At 40.8% G+C, this 22,125-nt stretch overlaps 1 pseudogene; it reads left to right on the plus strand.

Annotated features, from left to right (window-relative positions):
- The first annotated feature begins 1,395 nt into the window (after window positions 1–1,395).
- LOC117082272 lies at window positions 1,396–2,518 on the plus strand (annotated as a pseudogene).
- The last annotated feature ends 19,607 nt before the right edge of the window (window positions 2,519–22,125 follow it).

Here is a 22,125-nt window from a genome sequence, read left to right on the forward strand (position 1 = left end):
ATATAGGGAACTAAATATTAGGAAAGTCTGAGTTGGGAATCCTTGGCTCTTCCCTAGTTTTATTTGTGACGTTAGGAAATTAATTCAGTATCCTTTGGCTTCATGGAAGTCATACTTCCATGTGTGGCTAAGTGTGTTACTCTCCATACAGAAATGTATATGTTTATACATTGTTGGGATGTAGAAATACTGGGGAGGAAAATTTAGGGAATAAGGAAATCAATACTATTTCAATGCTTCTTATATAGTTATTGTGTGAGTCAAATGAGTCATGGATATGGTTCAGAAAAAGTAATGCATTATTCATTTGCCATTTTAGTATGAGCAAAAATTAGAAAAAGGAGAGAGGAGAGAAAATCGCATTGAGTTGTATCCAATCATTTCCCGAAGAACAAATTTGCAAATTCATATTACGGAGAAGTTAGTTCAATATGTCCAACACCAATTTACACAGAAACAATCAGCACTTTGGGCATAAAACACAAGACTAGTTGTGCAAATCTAATCAGCCAGAAACTTCAGACTCAGAGCTGCCTATAAGAGTGAACAAGCATGGCATCTGCTTTCAATGCTAAATAATAATAATAATGATAATGATAATAATAATTTATGAAATTTTGGATTTTTTTTTTTTTTTTGAAATGGAGTTTCCCTCTTGTTGACCAGGCTAGAGTGCAGTGATATGATCTTGGCTCACTGAAACGTTCGTTTCCCGGGTTCAAGCGATTTTACTGCCTCAGCTTCCCAAATAGCTGGGATTACAGGAGCACCATCACGCCCGGCTAATTTGTTGTATTTTTAGTAGGGATGGGTTTCACCATGTTGGACAGGCTGGTCCCGAACTCCCAACCTCAGATGATCTACCGCCCTCGGCCTCCCAAAGTGCTGAGATTGCAGGCGTGAGCCACTGTGCCCAGCCCCTTTAGGGTATTAATAGTAAAATAAGGATCTGATGAGGTAATTGGAAAAAAGTCAGTCCTATGTTTCCACCGCACCCATGACATTTCAGAAGAGGTGTTTAACCTTATGAAACCATCTCTTGTTACCGTGGGGATTCCTTTCACACAACTCAGTATGTCGAAAGTCAGCTACTGCAATGTTTTCCAAAAGCACTACTAAGAATTTGCTTTTTTCTCCTTCTCCAGTAAAATCACACCCCAGAGGATTTTCTTTTTCTTTTTTTTTTTAAAGTCTTACTAATAAATTTTAATTATAATGAGTTCATTAAAATCAAGTTTACAATAGATAAATGGACAAAATATTTGAAAAGAAAAATTCACAAAAAAATACAGTTGATCAATAAACACATTAAAACAATTATCCTCAATAGTAACGTTGTAATGCTAGTTTCGAACATCAAATAAGTTTTGAAATAACCCTAGACATGAATGTTACCAGCCTTGTCTTGGCCATCTGAAGGATAATCACAAATTCTCTCTGAAGGGCTAAGGACTAGTGCCTGAAAAAGGGCCAGAATATCCCAGCATGGGCACGAGTAGCTTGAAATTGTGGAATTATGTCCTGTTTTTCTTTTTCTTTCTCTCTTTCTCTCATTCTTTCTTTCTTTTTTTGAGACAGGATCTTGCTCTATCTCCCAGGCTGGAGTGCAGTGGCTCCATCATAGCTCACTGCAGCTTGAACTTCTGGGCTCAAGCAATCTCCCACCTCAGCCTCCCAAGTAGCTGGGACCATAGGCATGCACAGGCACCACCACACCCAGCTAATTAAAAAAAAATTTTTTTGTAGAGTCAGGGTCTCACTATGTTGCCCAAGCGATCCTGCCACCTCAGCCTCCCAAAGTCCTGGGATTACTAGCGTGAGCCACTGCGCACAGCCCAGCTTGCTCTTTCGGTTCTGTGGCTGCTGCACTTTTAGGGGATGTACTCGCTGACCCACAACAGCTTGGGAGTCCTCTTCCATAAGCTCCCCTCCCTCACGCTGGGCAATGAGCTTGTCATCTCATCGTGGGCTCCATTATCACATTGGTTGCCTTCCTGGGCTGCGTAGGCTCTGTCAAGAAAAACAGGTGTCTGCTTATGTCCTTGTTCATTCTGCCGCTAATTATCCTCCTTGCTAAGGTGACTTTGGCTATCCTGCACTTTGTTTATGAACAGAAGCTGAATGTACAGGTAGCAGAGGGCCTGATGGACAGCATCTGCCATTACCACTGGGAAAATAGCACCAAGGCGATGTGGGACTCCATCCAGTCATTTCTGCACTGTTGTGGCCTAAATAGCAAGAGTGATTGGTTCAGTGGGCAACAAGCATCTTGCCCTTCAGATCCACAAGCGAAAGGTTGCTATGCAAAAGCGAGACTGTAGTTTCACGACAATTTCCTGTATATCAGAATCATCACCATCTGTGTGTACGTGCAATCCAGGTGGTGAGGACGTCCTTTGCACTGACCCCGAACAGCCAGATTGATAAAACCATCAGGCCCTGGGGGTGTGACCTGCAACTGCCCTGTGCTGGGGAGACTCGTTTCATCTTTGGAAATCCAAAACCATTTATAGCATGAAGTTCTTTTTTTTTTTTTTTTTTTTTATTATACTTTAAGTTCTAGGGTACATGTGCATAACATGCAGGTTTGTTACATATGTATACTTATGCCATGTTGGTGTGCTGCACTCATCAACTAGTCAGCACCATCAATTCATCATTTATATCATGTATAACTCCCCAATGCAATCCCTCCCTCCTCCCCCCTCCCCATGATAGGCCCCAGTGTGTGATGTTCCCCTTCCCGAGTCCAGTGATCTCATTGTTCAGTTCCCACCTATGAGTGAGAACATGCGGTGTTTGGTTTTCTCTTCTTGTGATAGTTTGCTAAGAATGATGGTTTCCAGCTGCATCCATGTCCCTACAAAGGACGCAAACTCATCCTTTTTGATGGCTGCATAGTATTCCATGGTGTATATATGCCACATTTTCTTAATCCAGTCTGTCACAGATGGACATTTGGGTTGATTCCAAGTCTTTGCTATTGTGAATAGTGCCGCAATAAACAACGTGTGCATGTGTCTTTGTAGTAGAGTAATTTATAATCCTTTGGGTATATACCCAGTAATGGGATGGCTGGGTCATATGGTACATCTAGTTCTAGATCCTTGAGGAATTGCCATACTGTTTTCCATAATGGTTGAACTAGTTTACAATCCCACCAACAGTGTAAAAGTGTTCCTATTTCTCCACATCCTCTCCAACACCTGTTGTTTCCTGACTTCTTAATGATTGCCATTCTAACTGGTGTGAGATGGTATCTCATTGTGGTTTTGATTTGCATTTCTCTGATGGCGAGTGATGATGAGCATTTTTTCATGTGTCTGTTGGCTGTATGGATGTCTTCTTTTGAGAAATGTCTGTTCATATCCTTTCCCACTTTTTGATGGGTTTGTTTGTTTTTTTCTTGTATATTTGTTTGAGTTCTTTGTAGATTCTGGATATTAGCCCTTTGTCAGATGAGTAGGTTGCAAAAATTTTCTCCCATTCTGTAGTTGCCTGTTCACTCTGATGGTAGTTTCTTTTGCTGTGCAAAAGCTCTTTAGTTTAATTAGATCCCATGTGTCAATTTTTGCTTTTGCTGCCGTTGCTTTGGTGTTTTAGACATGAAGTCCTTGCCCATGCCTATGTCCTGAATGGTACTACCTAGATTTTCTTCTAGGGTTTTTATGGTATTAGGTCGAACATTTAAGTCTCTAATCCATCTTGAATTAATCTTCGTATAAGGAGTAAGGAAAGGATCCAGTTTCAGCTTTCTACTTATGGCTAGCCAATTTTCCCAGCACCATTTATTAAATAGGGAATCCTTTCCCCATTTCTTGTTTCTCTCAGGTTTGTCAAAGATCAGATGGCTGTAGATGTGTGGTATTATTTCTGAGGACTCTGTTCTGTTCCATTGGTCTATATCTCTGTTTTGGTACCAGTACCATGCTGTTTTGGTTACTGTAGCCTTGTAGTATAGTTTGAAGTCAGGTAGCGTGAAGCCTCCAGCTTTGTCCTTTTGACTTAGGATTGTCTTGGCAATGCGGGCTCTTTTTTGGTTCCATATGAACTTTAAAGCAGTTTTTTCCAATTCTGTGAAGAAACTCATTGGTAGCTTGATGGGGATGGCATTGAATCTATAAATAACCTTGGGCAGTATGGCCATTTTCACATATTGATTCTTCCTATCCATGAGCATGGTATGTTCTTCCATTTGTTTGTGTCCTCTTTGATTTCACTGAGCAGTGGTTTGTAGTTCTCCTTGAAGAGGTCCTTTACATCCCTTGTAAGCTGGATTCCTAGGTATTTTATTCTCTTTGAAGCAATTGTGAATGGAAGTTCATTCCTGATTTGGCTCTCTGCTTGTCTGTTACTGGTGTATAAGAATGCTTGTGATTTTTGCACATTAATTTTGTATCCTGAGACTTTGCTGAAGTTGCTTATCAGCTTAAGGAGATTTTGGGCTGAGACGATGGGGTTTTCTAAATATACCATCATGTCATCTGCAAACAGGGACAATTTGACTTCTTCTTTTCCTAACTGGATACCCTTGATTTCTTTCTCTTGCCTGATTGCCCTAGCCAGAACTTCCAACACTATGTTGAATAGGAGTGGTGAGAGAGGGCATCCCTGTCTTGTGCCAGTTTTCAAAGGGAATTTTTCCAGTTTTTGCCCATTCAGTATGATATTAGCTGTGGGTTTGTCATAAATAGCTCTTATTATTTTGAGGTACGTTCCATCAATACCGAATTTATTGAGCGTTTTTAGCATAAAGGGCTGTTGAATTTTGTCAAAAGCCTTTTCTGCATCTATTGAGATAATCATGTGGTTCTTGTCTTTGGTTCTGTTTATATGCTGGATTACGTTTATTGATTTGCGAATGTTGAACCAGCCTTGCATCCCAGGGATGAAGCCCACTTGATCATGGTGGATAAGCTTTTTGATGTGCTGCTGAATCCGGTTTGCCAGTATTTTATTGAGAATTTTTGCATCGATGTTCATCAGGGATATTGGTCTAAAATTCTCTTTTTTTGTGTCTCTGCCAGGCTTTGGTATCAGGATGATGTTGGCCTCATAAAATGAGTTAGGGAGGATTCCCTCTTTTTCTATTGATTGGAATAGTTTCAGAAGGAATGGTACCAGCTCCTCCTTGTACCTCTGGTAGAATTCGGCTGTGAATCCATCTGGTCCTGGACTTTTTTTGGTGGGTAGGCTATTAATTGTTGCCTCAATTTCAGAGCCTGCTATTGGTCTATTCAGGGATTCAACTTCTTCCTGGTTTAGTCTTGGAGAGTGTAAGTGTCCAGGAAATTATCCATTTCTTCTAGATTTTCTAGTTGATTTGTGTAGAGGCATTTATAGTATTCTCTGATGGTTGTTTGTATTTCTGTGGGGTTGGTGGTGATATCCCCTTTATCATTTTTTATTGCGTCTATTTGATTCCTCTCTCTTTTCTTCTTTATTAGTCTTGCTAGCGGTCTGTCAATTTTGTTGATCTTTTCAAAAAACCAACTCCTGGATTCATTGATTTTTTGGAGGGTTTTTTGTGTCTCTATCTCCTTCAGTTCTGCTCTGATCTTAGTTATTTCTTGCCTTCTGCTAGCTTTTGAATGTGTTTGCTCTTGCCTCTCTAGTTCTTTTAATTGTGATGTTAGAGTGTCAATTTTAGATCTTTCCTGCTTTCTCTTGTGGGCATTTAGTGCTATAAATTTCCCTCTACACACTGCTTTAAATGTGTCCCAGAGATTCTGGTATGTTGTATCTTTGTTCTCATTGGTTTCAAAGAACATCTTTATTTCTGCTTTCATTTCGTTATGTACCCAGTAGTCATTCAGGAGCAGGTGTTCAGTTTCCATGTAGTTGAGCGGTTTTGATTGAGTTTCTTAGTCCTGAGTTCTAGTTTGATTGCACTGTGGTCTGAGAGACAGTTTGTTATAATTTCTGTTCTTTTACATTTGCTGAGGAGTGCTTTACTTCCAATTATGTGGTCAATTTTGGAATAAGTGCGATGTGGTGCTGAGAAGAATGTATATTCTGTTGATTTGGGGTGGAGAGTTCTATAGATGTCTATTAGGTCCGCTTGGTGCAGAGATGAGTTCAATTCCTGGATATCCTTGTTAACTTTCTGTCTCATTGATCTGTCTAATGTTGACAGTGGAGTGTTGAAGTCTCCCATTATTATTGTATGGGAGTCTAAGTCTCTTTGTAGTCTCTAAGGACTTGCTTTATGAATCTGGGTGCTCCTGTATTGGGTGCATATATATTTAGGAGAGTTAGCTCTTCCTGTTGAATTGATCCCTTTACCATTATGTAATGGCCTTCTTTGTCTCTTTTGATCTTTGATGGTTTAAAGTCTGTTTTATCAGAGACTAGGATTGCAACCCCTGTTTTTTTTGTTCTCCATTTGCTTGGTAGATCTTCCTCCATCCCTTTATTTTGAGCCTATGTATGTCTCTGCATGTGAGATGGGTCTCCTGAATACAGCAGACTGATGGGTCTTGACTCTTTATCCAGTTTGCCAGTCTGTGTCTTTTAATTGGACCATTTAGTCCATTTACATTTAAGGTTAATATTGTTATGTGTGAACTTGATCCTGTCATTATGATATTAACTGGTTATTTTGCTCGTTAGTTGATGCAGTTTCTTCCTAGCCTCGATGGTCTTTATATTTTGGCATGTTTTTGCAATGGCTGGTACCAGTTGTTCCTTTCCATGTTTAGGGCTTCCTTCAGTGTCTCTTGTAAGGCAGGCCTGGTGGTGACAAAATCTCTAAGCATTTGCTTGTCTGTAAAGGATTTTATTTCTCCTTCACTGATGAAACTTAGTTTGGCTGGATATGAAATTCTGGGTTGAAAATTCTTTTCTTTAAGAACGTTGAATATTGGCCCCCACTCTCTTCTGGCTTGTAGAGTTTCTGTGGAGAGATCTGCTGTTAGTCTGATGGGCTTCCCTTTGTGGGTAACCCGACCTTTCTCTCTGGCTGCCCTTAAGATTTTTTCCTTCATTTCCACTTCGGTGAATCTGGCAATTATGTGTCTTGGAGTTGCTCTTCTGGAGGAGTATCTTTGTGGTGTTCTCTGTATTTCCTGAATTTGAATGTTGGCCTGCCCTACTAGGTTGGGGAAGTTCTCCTGGATGATATCCTGAAGAGTGTTTTCCAACTTGGTTCCATTTTCTCCCTCACTTTCAGCCACCCCAATCAGACGTAGATTTGGCCTTTTTACATAATCCCATACTTCTTGCAGGCTTTGTTCACTTCTTTTTCTTCTTTTTTCTTTTGGTTTTCTCTTCTCGCTTCATTTCATTCATTTGATCCTCAATCGCTGATACTCTTTCTTCCAGTTGATCGAGTCGGTTACTGAAGCTTGTGGATTTGTCACGTATTTCTCGTGTCATGGTTTTCATCTCTGTCATTTCGTTTATGATCTTCTCTGCATTAATTAGTCTAGCTGTCAATTCTTCCACTCTTTTTTCAAGATTTTTAGTTTCTTTGCACTGGGTACGTAATTCCTCCTTTAGCTCTGAGAAGTTTGATGGACTGAAGCCTTCTTCTCTCATCTCATCAAAGTCATTCTCTGACCAGCTTTGATCCGTTGCTGGCGATGGGCTGTGCTCCTTTGCAGGGGGAGATGCGCTCTTATTTTTTGAATTTCCAGCTTTTCTGCCCTGCTTCTTCCCCATCTTTGTGGTTTTATCTGTCTCTGGTCTTTGACGATGGTGACGTACTGATGGGGTTTTGGTATAGGTGTCCTTCCTGTTTGATAGTTTTCCGTCTGACAGTCAGAAGGACTGTCTGTTGGTCTGTTGGAGATTGCTTGAGGTCCACTCCAGACCCTGTTTGCCTGGGTATCAGCAGCAGAGGTTGCCGAAGATAGAATATTGCTGAACAGCAAGTGTACCTGTCTGATTCTTCCTTTGGAAGCTTCCTCTCAGGGGTGTACTCCACCCTGTGAGGTGTGGGGTGTCAGACTGCCCCTAGTGGGGAATGTCTCCCAGCTAGGCTACTCAGGGGTGAGGGACCCACTTGAGCAGGCAGTCTGTCCATTCTCAGATCTCAACCTCCGCGTTGGGAGATCCACGGCTCTCCCCAAAGCTGTCAGACAGAGTCGTTCGCGTCTGCACCGGCCCCCGCTGCTTCCCCTATTGGACTTCAGCTGTGGGCTGTCCTCAGAGGTGGAGTCTACAGAGACAGGCAGGCTTCCTTGAGCTGCTGTGAGCTCCACCCAGTTCAAGCTTCCCAGCGGCTTTGTTTACCTACTTAGGCCTCAGCAATGGCGGGCGCCCCTCCCCCAGCCTCGCTGCTGCCTTGCGGATAGATCGCCGCAGACTGCTGTGTTAGCAGTGAGGGAGGCTCCGTGGGCTTGGGACCCTCCCGGCCAGGTGTGGAATATATTCTCCTGGTGTGCCTGTTTCCTTAAAGCGCAGTATTGGGGTGGGAGTTACCCGATTTTCCAGGTGTTGTGTGTCTCAGTTCCCCTGGCTAGGAAAATGGATTTCCTTCCCCCTTGCGCTTCCAGGTGAGGCGATGCCTCGCCCTGCTTCGGCTCTAGCTGGTCAGGCTGCAGCAGCTGACCAGCACCGATTGTCCGGCACTCCCTAGTGAGATGACCCCAGTACCTCAGTTGAAAATGCAGAAATCACCGGTCTTCTGTGTCGCTCGCGCTGGAAGTTGGAGACTGGAGCTGTTCCTATTTGGCTATCTTGCTCTGCCCCTCCGAGGATTTTCTTATACCACCATTTCTGCAAGAATGAGAAGAGAACAGGTGGGGAATGGGAAGCTTCACTAAAAGCGGCAGCAGGCCCCAGGGAAGAGAGCGCATGGCAGCCTTGGCCCCTTGCAGCCGGCATGGAGACAGTTCTCCCAACCTAAAAGGATGCGTGTGTACCACATAATACGAAGGAGAAAAAAACTCAGAAAATCAGAGAGAAAACATTAAAATAATCTCCATTCCACAGGAAACATCACATTTTATTTTATTATTTTATTTTATTTTATTTTATTTTTGAGATGGAGTCTCGCTCTGTCACCCAGGCTGGAGTTCAGTGGCACCATCGATCGCTGCTCACTGCAAGCTCTGCCCCCCAGTTCACGCCATTCTCCTGCCTCAGCCTCCTGAGTAGCTGGGACTACAAGCGCCCGCCACCATGTCCGGCTAATTTTTTGTATTTTTTTTTTAGTAGAGATGGGGTTTCACCGTGTTAGCCAGGATGGTCTCGATTTCCTAATCTCGTGATCCGCCTGACTAGGCCTCCCAAAGTGCTGGGATTACAGGCTTGAGCCACCCCGCCCAGCCCATCACATTTTAAAAGTTTAAAATTTTGTCATATATAAAACCAAATTTATATATATTTAAATAAATTTATAACATAAATATAAAATACATAATATATAATTTATATATACAATTTATTATATATAAAATCTTCACTTTTATGTGTAAAAGTTCATAAGCAAAATGGTTTTCTCAACATGGAAGATTATCAGAAAACAATTTTTTAAAATTTATGTGAGACTAGAATTATTCTTACTCTAAATCATTGTGATATTATTAGATGTGAGAATGCCATTTAGAGTCCAAGAAAAGTCCAACTTCCTTCCAGTTTAGTTAAAAAAAAAATGACAAATAGGCTCTGTGCTGGCCAATAACAATTAAACATACCATTCAAGAAAGAGTAACAAATAATACCCAGGTATTCAGACTTCCATCTTTGCAGATACTCAAAGACAAAGCACTTCACACATTGTTATAATTGAACACCGTGTAAGCAGAGCATATACTTTAGTTTATAATGAAAAACATAGGAAGAATATGAATTAGCTTTTATTTTGAACTACATGTGTGCATAGACATGTGCAGAAAGACATTCAAATACATGGTATCTGCACAAATCTATATACCTGATTTAAAAACAGTTTAAGATTGTATTTGTTCCCTGTGAAAACTGAAGAGCATCATCAAAAATACATGAGGGCTCTTATTTTCTTTCCCTTTTTCATTTTAACCCCTGCATATAGTATCTACCTGATAGCTTTTTGTTTGTAAATGAATTGAATAAACAAACATACTTGGCAGCATCACTTAAGGAATTCTGAACATTCTGTGATTTTGTGCAGGCATCGGGTCATGACATCATCACTGCTCTTGCTTGAAAGCACAGAAAAATGACTTGGATAAAACATGGCAGGATTTTGGTGTCATTTTCTTCATTTATGGAAGCTGAATATGTAAAGGCATTAAGTTCTTTTACTATAATACCCATAAATGATCGTTTCTTTTTTTTTCTTTTTTTGAGACGGAGTCTCCCTCTGTCACCCAGGCTGGTGTGCAGTGACACGATCTCGGCTCACTGCAAGCTCTGCCTCCGAGTTCACGCCATTCTCCTGCCTCAGCCTCCTGAGTAGCTGGGACTACAGGCGTCTGCCACCACAGATGGCTAATTTTTTGTGTAAGGGTAGAGACAGGGTTTCACCGTGTTAGCCAGGTTGTTCTCGATCTCCTGACCTCGTAATCCTCCTGACCTCGTAATCCGCCTGGCCAGGACTTCCAAAGTGCTGGAATTACAGGTGTGAGCCACCGCACCCAGCCACAAATGACCATTTCTTATAGAAAATTGTTGGGATATAGAAATACTGGGGAGGAAAAGTTAGGGAAATCATACGTGCTTGAGAATCACATTGCCAGGCTCCAATGCGGTCAACATCATCTAGACATGATCTAGAACTAGCGACTAAATATCTTTAAGCCTGTTTCCTCTTGTGTAAAATAGGGATAATAAAGGTACATGCTTCATAGGGTGGTGAAGATGAAGGGATATAATGCCATCAGTAAATAGTCAATGAATGCCACTATTTTAAGACAGGAAGGAATATTTATGAGCTAACTGAACAATGACCTCTAATAACTTGGATGGTGCCTTAGATATGTTTGAGTCCCTCATTCTTCCACAGTCCTGACACAGTGTTGTAACTTGTTAGAGCCACCAAAGGTGATGTTCTCAGTGGCAGACAAGAACAAGACAACATCTGGAGACATAAACCAATAGGTCTCATTTTTGTGAAACATTAAGCCTATCCTAACACTAGTCTGCAGTTGCCCTATTTATAGCTAAATTGAAAAATTAATCTCTGACAAAAGCAGGTAACCCTGCATTGAATTAGCTTCATTTCTGGATAAACTATAGATAAGAAGAGAATAGGTTTATAACCATTACCATTTGTCCAGTCTTCATCGTCGAAGCCAGAAACCCGAAAAACATCATTAACTTCTGAAATCTAAAACTTCTCATACCACTTTACTGCTTAAATCATTTTAATCATCTCTATTACTTAAAACTTCTTTTCAACTTTATTGAAGTAAAATTGATGTACAATAAGCCATACATATTTAAGTCATACAGTTTGATGAATTTTGCTAGAAGTGTACACCCAAGAAACTATCACTGCAATGAAGATAATGAACATACCCATTAACACCAAAGGTTTCCTTGCCCCTGTGGGTCCTTCCCATTCCCCTACCTCACACCTCTCATCTGCCTGTTCAGAGACAATCACAGATCTACTTTCTGAACCTATAAATTTATCTACAACTTTGTGTATATGGAGCCATATAGTATGTTATCTTTTTTGTGTAGCTCATTTAACTCCACAAAAGCATTTTTAGTCTCATTGAAGTCATTGAATGTTTCAACAGATAATTCCTTTTCAAGCTGAATAGTATTCCACTGCACAGGCATAACACAATGGGTTTATCCATTCACCTGATGATGGACATTTGGGTTATTTCCAGTTTTCAACCATTATGAATAAAGCACATATCAGCTTTCATGCACAAATTTCTAAAGGGTTTATGTTTGGACATAAACATTTGTGTTTGGGTTTCTGCCTGTGTGTGATTATCTTTTACCCTTCTATTTCTAATAAACTGCAGTTGTGTAACTCAAAATTTCTCTCTGTATCCCCTTGCCAGGCAAAACCCCTTTTTATATCTCAAACTCAGGCATCCTTTCACCAGAGACACATATTGTTACACCTTCACTTCTACTGAATGCTCTCTCTATACCAGTCAGGAGAGGTGCTCCTCTTCTCTGTAGGCTAAGATCATCACACAGGACCCCATTTTCCCATCACAATAATTAGAACTATCTATTTAGATGTTCACACCCCACATGAGACTTTAAACTCTAACATGTCATGATCAAGGTAGTTTTCATCTTAACTCTCCAGGTCCTAGAAAATAAATATTTTTTGAACTAGGTGTTGCATGTGCAATGAAATAAGCATAATTATATGTTTAAACTACAAATACACTCAAAAATCACATTTACAGATGGTGGATTTGTAAATGTGCAATCTCTAACGTTTCAAAACACTCACCACCACCTCAAGGTTTCCAACCTAATATATGCACGTTTTACAGTCACAGGTGAAAACTGTATTTTAAAATATGTCATATTCCACAATTCCACAGGGTTATGTCCATATTTATTCAAAGTATTAGTATTTAATAAATCTATGCAACTCACATGTGTTTCATAAAGTAGCATGGGTACTTATGAGTCAGCAAGCCACAGGGTTGCCTTTGCTGCACTGGATCAGATATTTTACATTCTTTTGTTGTTAAAGCTTATTTTATTGCAAAGTTGTACTAAGAAATTACGTTTCTGAAAAGTTCTAAAATTGCAATCCCTCTTTGGTGATGGATGGTTTCTAAATACTTCATAGTGCGCTGACTCTGTCAACTACATTGTGAACTTTCCCTCCTCTGAATGAAGCTCCACATCCTGGTGGCCCTCAGCACAGGATTTTCTGTGGTACACAAAGGACAGTGTTTCACCAAATTAGTTCTTTTTGCATTGGGGAATTGGGCAATTTTTAATATTTTAATTAATAACTTTAACACTTGTATAGCATATTTTTGTTTCTATTATCTTACTTAAATCTTCCCATTACAACTTCATAACTTCCATTTTCCAGTTGAGGAAACTCCGGTTTTACAAGATCATAAAATGTGTCCAAGCCTACAGACTCCAGACTCAGAAATGGATCTTCAGACTCCAAACTAAACCATTAAAAATCGAAACAAACTTTTTCCTTTGGGATTCTGAACACTTATCATATTTCACTGGCCCAGGTTTTTGCCTAATGTCTTTTTTTTTTTTTGAGATAGAGTCTGGCTTTTGTCCCCCAGGCTGGAGTGCAGTGGCCCGATCTTGGCTCACTGCAAGCTCCGCCTCCCGGGTCACACCATTCTCCTGCCTCAGCCTCCCGAGTAGCCGGGACTATGGGCGCCCGCCACCATGCCTGGCTAATTTTATTTGTATTTTTAGTAGAGAAGGGATTTCACCGTGTTAGCCAGGATGGTCTCGATCTTATGACCTCATGATCCGCCCACCTCGTCCTTCCAAAGTACTGGGATAACAGGTGTGAGCCACCGTTCCCGGCCTGCCTAATGTCTTAAGAATGAAATTGAACTTTTAGTTTCTTTGTGAAAAGATGTCAGCATTTGAAAGTAAAGATGGCTGGGCGCTATGGCTCACGCCTGTAATCCCAGCACTTTGGGAGGCCGAGGTGTGTGGATCACGAGGTCAGAAGATCGAGATCATCCTGGCTAACACAGTGAAACCCCGTCTCTACTAAAAATACAAAAAATTAGCCGGACTTGCTGGTGGGAGCCTGTAGTCCCAGCTACTTGGGAGGCTGAGGCAGGAGAATGGCATGAACCCAGGAGGCAGAGCTTGCAGTAAGCCGAGATCGCGCCACTGCATTCCAGCCTGGTGACAGAGTGAGCCTCCGTCTCAAAAAAGAAAAAAAAAGAAAAGAAAAGAAAAAGAAAGTAAAAATTATATAGTATAGTTTTAGCCACAAAACCCAGTGATATCAGACTGATGTTATCTAAGCTAGGGGTCGATTGCAAAAGTAGAATCCAAGACTGAGAAAAATAACAATCAACAAAACCATGACATAGCTTCGGTATTGGATGGTCATGGCCTGCAGGATGTGATTTAAAGATGCAAGGAGGAAATTTAATGAATAATATTGTTCAAAGAGTATGAGATTTTTGCTTCTAAATCAAAAAATGAGTTTTTTGCTTTCTTAACTTCCATCAATTGTCAATGTTTTATAGAGAGTTTACAAAACCCATGGAAAGGAAATTGGATCTGAACAATGGGAGCCAGTGCATTTGTTTTTCACGCACAACATACTTATGAAAAGAATTAACCAAATACTTTCTTTTTCAATTTATTACTTATTAGGCTGTTTTCCCCACACACTGTTGTTGTCGTATTAGCTAAATACTTGTGTCTGAGTCCATTTGGGTTGCTATAACAATATCTTTGCGACTGTGTAATTTACAAACAGCAGAGTTTTTTGTTGATAGTTCTGGAGTCTTGGAAGTCCAAAATCAAGGTGCTGGCAGATTCAGGGCCTAGAGAGGGCCTAGTTTGTCACAGAGGCACCTGCTATGTGTCACAACATGGCAGAAGGAGTGAATAAATTCTCTTAGATCTCCTATAGAAGGACACTAACTCCAGTCACAAGGGAGGACCCCTCACGATTTAATCATCTCTTTAAGGACCCACCTCTTAATACTACTGTATTGGAAATTAAGTTTCAATATATGAGTTTTGGGGGTGAAACCAATGTTCAGACCATACCATTCCACTCCTAGCTTTCCAAAATTTGTGTCCTTCTCACATGCAAAATGTATTCATTCCATCACAATAGCCAGTATCAGCTCAAAAGTCTAAAGAAGTTCAGAGTCTCATCCAAATATCATCTAAATCAGATATAGATAAGACTCAAGAAATGATTCATCTTGAGGCAAATTTGTCTCAAGCTGTGAGCTTATGAAATCAAACAAGTTATGTGCTTCCAAAATACAACAGTGAAACAGGCATAAGATGGAGATTCCCATTCTAAAAGGGATACACAGGAAGGAAGAAAGAGATAACTATTAATAATCCCAAGTTCAAAATCCTGTTGGGCGAGCACATTAAATATTAAGGCTTGAGAATAAACTTATTTGACTCCATGTCTCATGTTCTGAGAGAATTGGCCCAGGGTTTTGACTCCCAAAACTCTCTCATGGCATTTAGGCACAGCCCATGAGTTGCACACCAGTGGCCCCACGAATCAAGGAGGTGACCCTGGGTCCATAGTTCCACCTGACATTGCCCTAGTTGAGGCTCTTTGAGGTGGTTCTCTCCCCAAAACACCACCGTAAATTGCCCTAGTTGGCCGGGCGCGGTGGCTCAAGCCTGTAATCCCAGCACTTTGGGAGGCCGAGACGGGCGGATCACGAGGTCAGGAGATTGAGACCATCCTGGCTAACACGGTGAAACCCCGTCTCTACTAAAAATACAAAAACTAGCCGGGCGAGATGGCGGGCGCCTGTAGTCCCAGCTACTCGGGAGGCTGAGGCAGGAGAATGGCGTAAACCCGGGAGGCGGAGCTTGCAGTGAGCTGAGATCCGGCCACTGCACTCCAGTCCGGGCAACAGAGCGAGACTCCGCCTCAAAAAAAAAAAAAAAAAAAAAAAAAAATTGCCCTAGTCCGGTTCTCTGCCGTGGCTCCACCCCTACAACAGCTCTCTGTCTGGGTCCAAGGCCTTCTGCCGGGGGGGGGTGGGGGGTTGGGGGCTAAAAAGCTAAGTCATAATAGCTCCATAATGTGAAGTTTCAAAATGCTTAGTAGACTTTCAAAATGCTTAGTAGGTCTTTCAGGAGGACACTCTAAGAACAATAATTAGCATTGAATGAAAAGTGATATCACATGATCTCACTTATATGTGAAATCTAAAAAAGTTGAATTAACAGAAGTAGCAAGTAGCAAGTGGTTACCAGATGCAGGAAGTGGGAGGTAGATGGAGGAAGGGGAGATGTTGGTCAATGGGTACAAAGTTACAGTTAGCTGGAGGAAGAAATTCTGGTGTTCTCTTGCAGAACAAGGTGACCTGTATTTGATAAGAATGTATCGTACATTTATAGCAAAAACAGATCATTTTAAATGTTCTCACTGCAAAGAAAACACAAATATTTGAGGTTATAGATATGCTAATTACCCTATTTGGTCATTCTACAATCCATGCATGTATCAAAATGTCAATTTGTACCTTATAAATGTGTGCAATTATTATTTGTCAATTAAAAGTAAAATAAAACTTGAAAGTGAAATGAATTTAAAGTGAAGTAAAATAAAGTTGTTTATTTCCTGCAGGCTTTGCTGATATGGACACAGCTAGATGGTCTAACTCTAGAAGAGCCCTTTTTAGGGAGATAGAAACAGTAGAGCCATTTTGGTGGCTAGAATTGGCTAGAACTGACAAAATTAGAGATTTGAGGGGCTTTAAATTCCCAGCAGGCCTCTCCTTTAAGGCATTTGCCGTATTCTAAAGCTGTTCATGGAGGAAGGCTATAGACCTAAAATCAAAAAACAACAACAAAAAAATTACTCAGCTCTAAGGCCACACAATAATTACATAAGTCATAAGTTCTAGAGTCAGTGAGTTGGACTAACCTCAAATGGGCAGTTTGTAGAATCTCCCCTGACTGGTAGTTGGCCTAGAGATGTCTGATTTCTCTGAGAAGCAAAGCCAAGGGTCCAGATTTCTGGGTACTGAGGAGCTGAAATCATCGTGATTTCAAATAAACCCTTGAAATCCATATTCTTGGGGACAGGAACTAACCAGAGATAGACAAAGTTTTAATGAAACTTTAACCCAGCCTTGATCCAGCTAAGTTCATAACTAACAAGATAATGAGCCTCTAGTCTTTGATTAGCAAAGTGTTGATTCTCTCTTGTAGATATTGTCAAATGAAGCATCTAATTTTTAAAAATAAACTATGTCTAGCACACAACTAAAATGTAATGAATATATTTAAAGTATCAGTTTTATATTGTCACGATAATGCTATGTACCAAAAAAAACAAAACCTACTCAGCTTTAAGGTCATACAATAATTACATAAGTCACGAGTTCTGGAATCAACGAGTTGCACTAACCTCAAATGGGCAGTGTTCAGAGTCTCCCCTGACTGACAGTTGGCCAAGAGATGTCTGACTTGGCTGGAATAAACTTGTGGTTTTGGCTCTGCTCCTTGTGCCTCGTTCTCCAGCAAGCTCGTGTGTCCCTATTCTTGTGAAAAGAACAGAGAAGCAAATGGGCAAGTTGATACACATAGGCACTTTTCCAAGCCTCTGCTTGTGCCATTTTGCTAACATGGCCAAAGCCAGCCCTGTGGCTACGCCTAGATTCAAGTGGCAGAACACTCTGCCCAGTGGAAGGACACTGGGAAGTTAAAAGGAGAAGTGTGAGGACAGAGGAAGGGGTAAAACTCAGTGTCCTGAGTGTAACCAATCCACCACATCAAGAATAAGGTGTCATAAACCATAAATAACAGGAAAGAACACAAGAGCAACTTATGATCAAACTACTGTATTAATTGATGAATTTAAAGTAACTGTTGGGTGCATTCAGAAAACAGAAGAACGAATGTAAAAATATATAAAAATTCAGAAGATTTTCAACAAAGAACCAGAACTTACTAAAAGTAATTGAAAGGTTACTATAAACTAAAAAATAAAATATATGATATTAAGAACTCATTAAGACTTTGGAGACATGAGTAAGATAGCAAAATAGGAGGTCACCCCCTCCTTTCGCCAATGACAACAAGAATTCTGCACCCATCCACAAATAAAAATCTCTTTGTGGGAGCCTTGGGATTCAGGCAGGAGGTTGTGAAATCCTAGAGTAGCTCAAAACCTAGGAGTGTCACTTTGAGAGTGCAGACATGCACCCACATGGCAGATGCATTCACCATGCTTCAAGGTTTAGAATCAGAAAAGTCTCTGTTCTTTAAAGGGTTTAGCTCCCACCCTATTTGGCCTTGACTTTGCTACTGAAACTATTTACTAATGGGCCTAGGAGGAATCATGCACACTAGTGTCTGGGCAGACAGGCCTGCCAACATCAGTCTCAGTCTTAAATCCAAAAGATACTTTGTAACTCAGCTCCAACACCCCCTCAGCTGTGTTCCTAGCTTAGTAGTGCTTGGAAATCTTGGGAGATGCACCTGGACAGGCTTGCCAGCCTCCATCCTATAACAGTTCCCTAATGGGTTCTGAATCTCAGCTCCAGCCCCATCTTAGCTGTGATCTGGGAACAATTCTGTCTGATTAGGGAACTGGCCAGGAATATCACCCACCCATGCCACCAGGTCAGGTTTGCCAACATCAGTCTTACAGCATATTGTGAATTAGCCGTGAAGCTTGAATTCATTAGCCTCTCCCAACTGTGGTCTGGAAGCAGTTCTGTCCAACTAGGATTCCACTGGGAGACATGTGCATCTGAGTTTCCATGGTAGGCTTGCCAAACTTTGTCCCAAAGTTGATCCTCAAATGGCCCTGGATCTTATGCCCCTTTTAGGTAGAGATTGAGAACAGTTCTGCTTGCCTGGGGACCCAGAGGGAGACAGGTCAGGTCCAGTGGTGTCCCTATAGGTAATGCCCTGACTTTGGTCCCATTATAGATCTTGAATAACCCTTAAAAATGGGCTCCAGTCTTTCTCAACTGCAGTCTAAAAGTAGGACTGCTAACCCAGGAACCCACCAGGAGACATGCCTATTCAGCTGTGGGCCCTGAAACAACCTTGTATCTCAATTCCAGCCATCTCAATCATGGACCAGGGTAGTGCAACCACTCCAGGGCAGATAATCCAACCAGTGATCCAACAGGAGCTCTCTCAGAGACTCAGAAGAAGCCACACTCATCAGCATACTAGGTAAATTCTGAAGCAGAATATCATCTCAACACTAGCTCCACACACCAAAATCTTAGATGTGGTCCAGTTCACCCAGGGACCAGACAGAAACCATGCCCGTGAGAACCCCTGGAAAGAGGCCTGTTGATTATAGTGTCTACTGCTGACCCAAAATCAGTCACATGACCTGGATCCAATCCCACTCTACTGCCTATCACAATCCCAGAGGCAATCTCCTTAACCCAAAGACTTACCTAATAGAGAGGATTTTTTTTTTTTTTTGAAGCGGAGTCTCGCTCTGTCACCCGGACTGGAGTGCAGTGGCCGGATCTCAGCTCACTGCAAGCTCCGCCTCCCGGGTTTACGCCATTCTCCTGCCTCAGCCTCCCGAGTAGCTGGGACTACAGGCGCCCGCCACCTCGCCCGGCTAGTTTTTGTATTTTTAGTAGAGACGGGGTTTCACTGTGTTAGCCAGGATGGTCTCGATCTCCTGACCTCGTGATCCGCCCGTCTCGGCCTCCCAAAGTGCTGGGATTACAGGCTTGAGCCACCGCGCCCAGCCTAGGAGAGGATTTTAACTTGGCACATCCAATCTGTAAAGCCTGAGATGAATTTGCTCCTTTCAATGTATAGACATCAATGCAAAGTCACACAGATAACAAATCATCACACAAACATTATACCACCAAAGGAAACTAATAAAACTTCAATAATTGACTCCAAAGAAATGGAGATGTGCGGATTGTCAGAAAAATAATTCAAAACAATTATCCTAAAGAAGCTCAATGAGATGCAAGAAAATACACAGACAACCAAAATTATAAAAATATTAAATGAACAAAAAAAGAAGTTTAATATGGAAATAGGAAACATAAAAAGCTCAACAGAAGCCCTAGAGCAGATAAATAATACAACAGAACTGAAAAACTCAGTTCTAACAGTAAACTTGATCATGCATAAGAAAGAATTAGTGAACCCAAAAGTAGGTCACTTGAAAGTAACCAATTAGAGCAATAAAAATATATTGAAAAAGAGTGAAGAAAGCACAGGAACTTATGGGACACCACCAAATATATGAATATAGTTATCCCTTGGTATCCACAGGAAATTGGTTCCAGAAACCCTCATGAATATCAAAATCTGCTAATACTCAAGTCCCATATATAAAATGGCATAGGCCGGGCGCGGTGGCTCAAGCCTGTAATCCCAGCACTTTGGGAGGCCGAGACGGGCAGATCACGAGGTCAGGAGATCGAGACCATCCTGGCTAACACGGTGAAACCCCGTCTCTACTAAAAATACAAAAAAATTAGCCGGGCGAGGTGGCGGGCGCCTGTAGTCCCAGCTACTCGGGAGGCTGAGGCAGGAGAATGGCGTAAACCCGGGAGGCGGAGCTTGCAGTGAGCTGAGATCCGGCCACTGCACTCCAGTCCGGGCGACAGAGCGAGACTCCGCCTCAAAAAAAAAAAAAAAATAAAAAAATAAATAAATAAATAAAATGGCATAGTATTTTTATATAACCTATGCATACGCTCACAATAGGCTTTAAATAATCTCTCCATTACTTACAGTACTTAACACAATATAAAAGTTATATAAATAGTTATTATACTGTATCATTTTCTAGTATTATTTTTATTGTTGTATTGTTATTTTTATTGTTTTTGAAAAATATTTTCCATTGGTGGTAGGTTGAATCCATGGATGCAGAACAAGCAAATATGAAAGACCAACTGTATACAAACTACTAGAATACCATAAAGAGAAGAGACAAAGAGGTAGAATATTTACTTAAGGAAATACTGTCTGAAAACTTCCCAAATCTTGGGAGCAATATGAATATACAGTTTCAGGAAGCTCAAAGCTTTCCTACCAAGATCAATTTTTAAAAAGAAATATTTTGAGGCACATTGTAATCAAATTGTCCAAAATCAAGAAAGAGAGAAAAGTGACTCTTGAATAAAGGAAGAGAGAAGAAGCTTGTCGTATAGAAAGGATATTCTATAAGGCTATCAGTAGACTTCTCAACAGAAAGTTTGCAAGCAAGGAGAGGGTAAAGTGGCATACACACAATTCTAAAAGAAAACAAATCAAGAATATTTTGCCCAGTGAAGTTGTTCTCCATAAATGAAGGAGAGACAAAGATATTCCAAGACAAATAAGGCGAGGAAGTTCCACCAGGAGACTGGCCTTACAAGAATGCTTAAGAGAGTTATTTGGATTGAAATAGAAAGATAATAAGTAACTATGTGAAAATATATTAAGGTATAAAATTCACTGGTAAAGGTAGATATATAGTCAAATTCAGCATACTCTAATACTGTAAAGGTGGTATGTAAATCACTCTTAATTTTACTATAACAATTAAAAAACAAAACTATTGAAAACAACTATAACTAAAAACAGTTAACAGATACACAACATAAATAGATGTAAAAAATGCATCAATCACATAAAATTTCAGGAGAGAAATAAAAGTGTAGACTTTTTGTATGCAATAGAAGTTAAGATACTGTTAGCTTAAATTAGGGCATTATAACTGTAAGACGTTTCCAAACTCCATAGTAAACACCAAGAAAAAAAACTCTAGTGGATACACAAAAGAGAAAGGAATCAAAGCATATCACCACAGAAATAGAACAAATCACACAAAAAGGCAGCAAGGTTGGAAGAGTGGAACAAAGGAACTACAAAACTAAAAAAAAGAAAAAATTAGCTAGATGGCACTAGTAAGTTCTTACCTGTCAATAACTACTTCAAATGTAAATGGATTAAAATCTGTAATCAAAAGAGATAGAGTAGCTGAATGGATAAAAAGACAAGATTGAATAGTATGCTCCCTACAAGAGATTCACTTTAGCCTTAAGGGCACACATAAACTGAGAGAAAAGAAATAATAAAAAAAAGTATCCCAACCAAATGATAACCACAAGAAAATAGAGGTGGCTATACTTATATCAGACAAAATAAACATTATGTCAAAAACTGTAGGAAGAGAGAAAGAAGGTCATCATATTATGATAAAGGTGTTAACTCATCAAGAGAACATAAGAATTTTAAGTATGTATGTACCCAACATTGGAGCACCTAACTATGTAAAGCAAATATTTTTTTTTTTTTTTTTTTTTTGAGACGGAGTCTCGCTCTGTCACCCAGGCTGGAGTGCAGTGGCCGGATCTCAGCTCACTGCAAGCTCCGCCTCCCGGGTTCCCGCCATTCTCCTGCCTCAGCCTCCCGAGTAGCTGGGACTACAGGCGCCCACCACCTCGCCCGGCTAGTTTTTTTGTATTTTTTAGTAGAGACGGGGTTTCACCGTGTTAGTCAGGATGGTCTCGATCTCCTGACCTCGTGATCCGCCCGTCTCGGCCTCCCAAAGTGCTG

Source organism: Trachypithecus francoisi, unplaced genomic scaffold, assembly GCF_009764315.1.
Source record: "Trachypithecus francoisi isolate TF-2019V2 unplaced genomic scaffold, Tfra_2.0 Lachesis_group9, whole genome shotgun sequence".
Classification (NCBI taxonomy): domain Eukaryota; kingdom Metazoa; phylum Chordata; class Mammalia; order Primates; family Cercopithecidae; genus Trachypithecus; species Trachypithecus francoisi.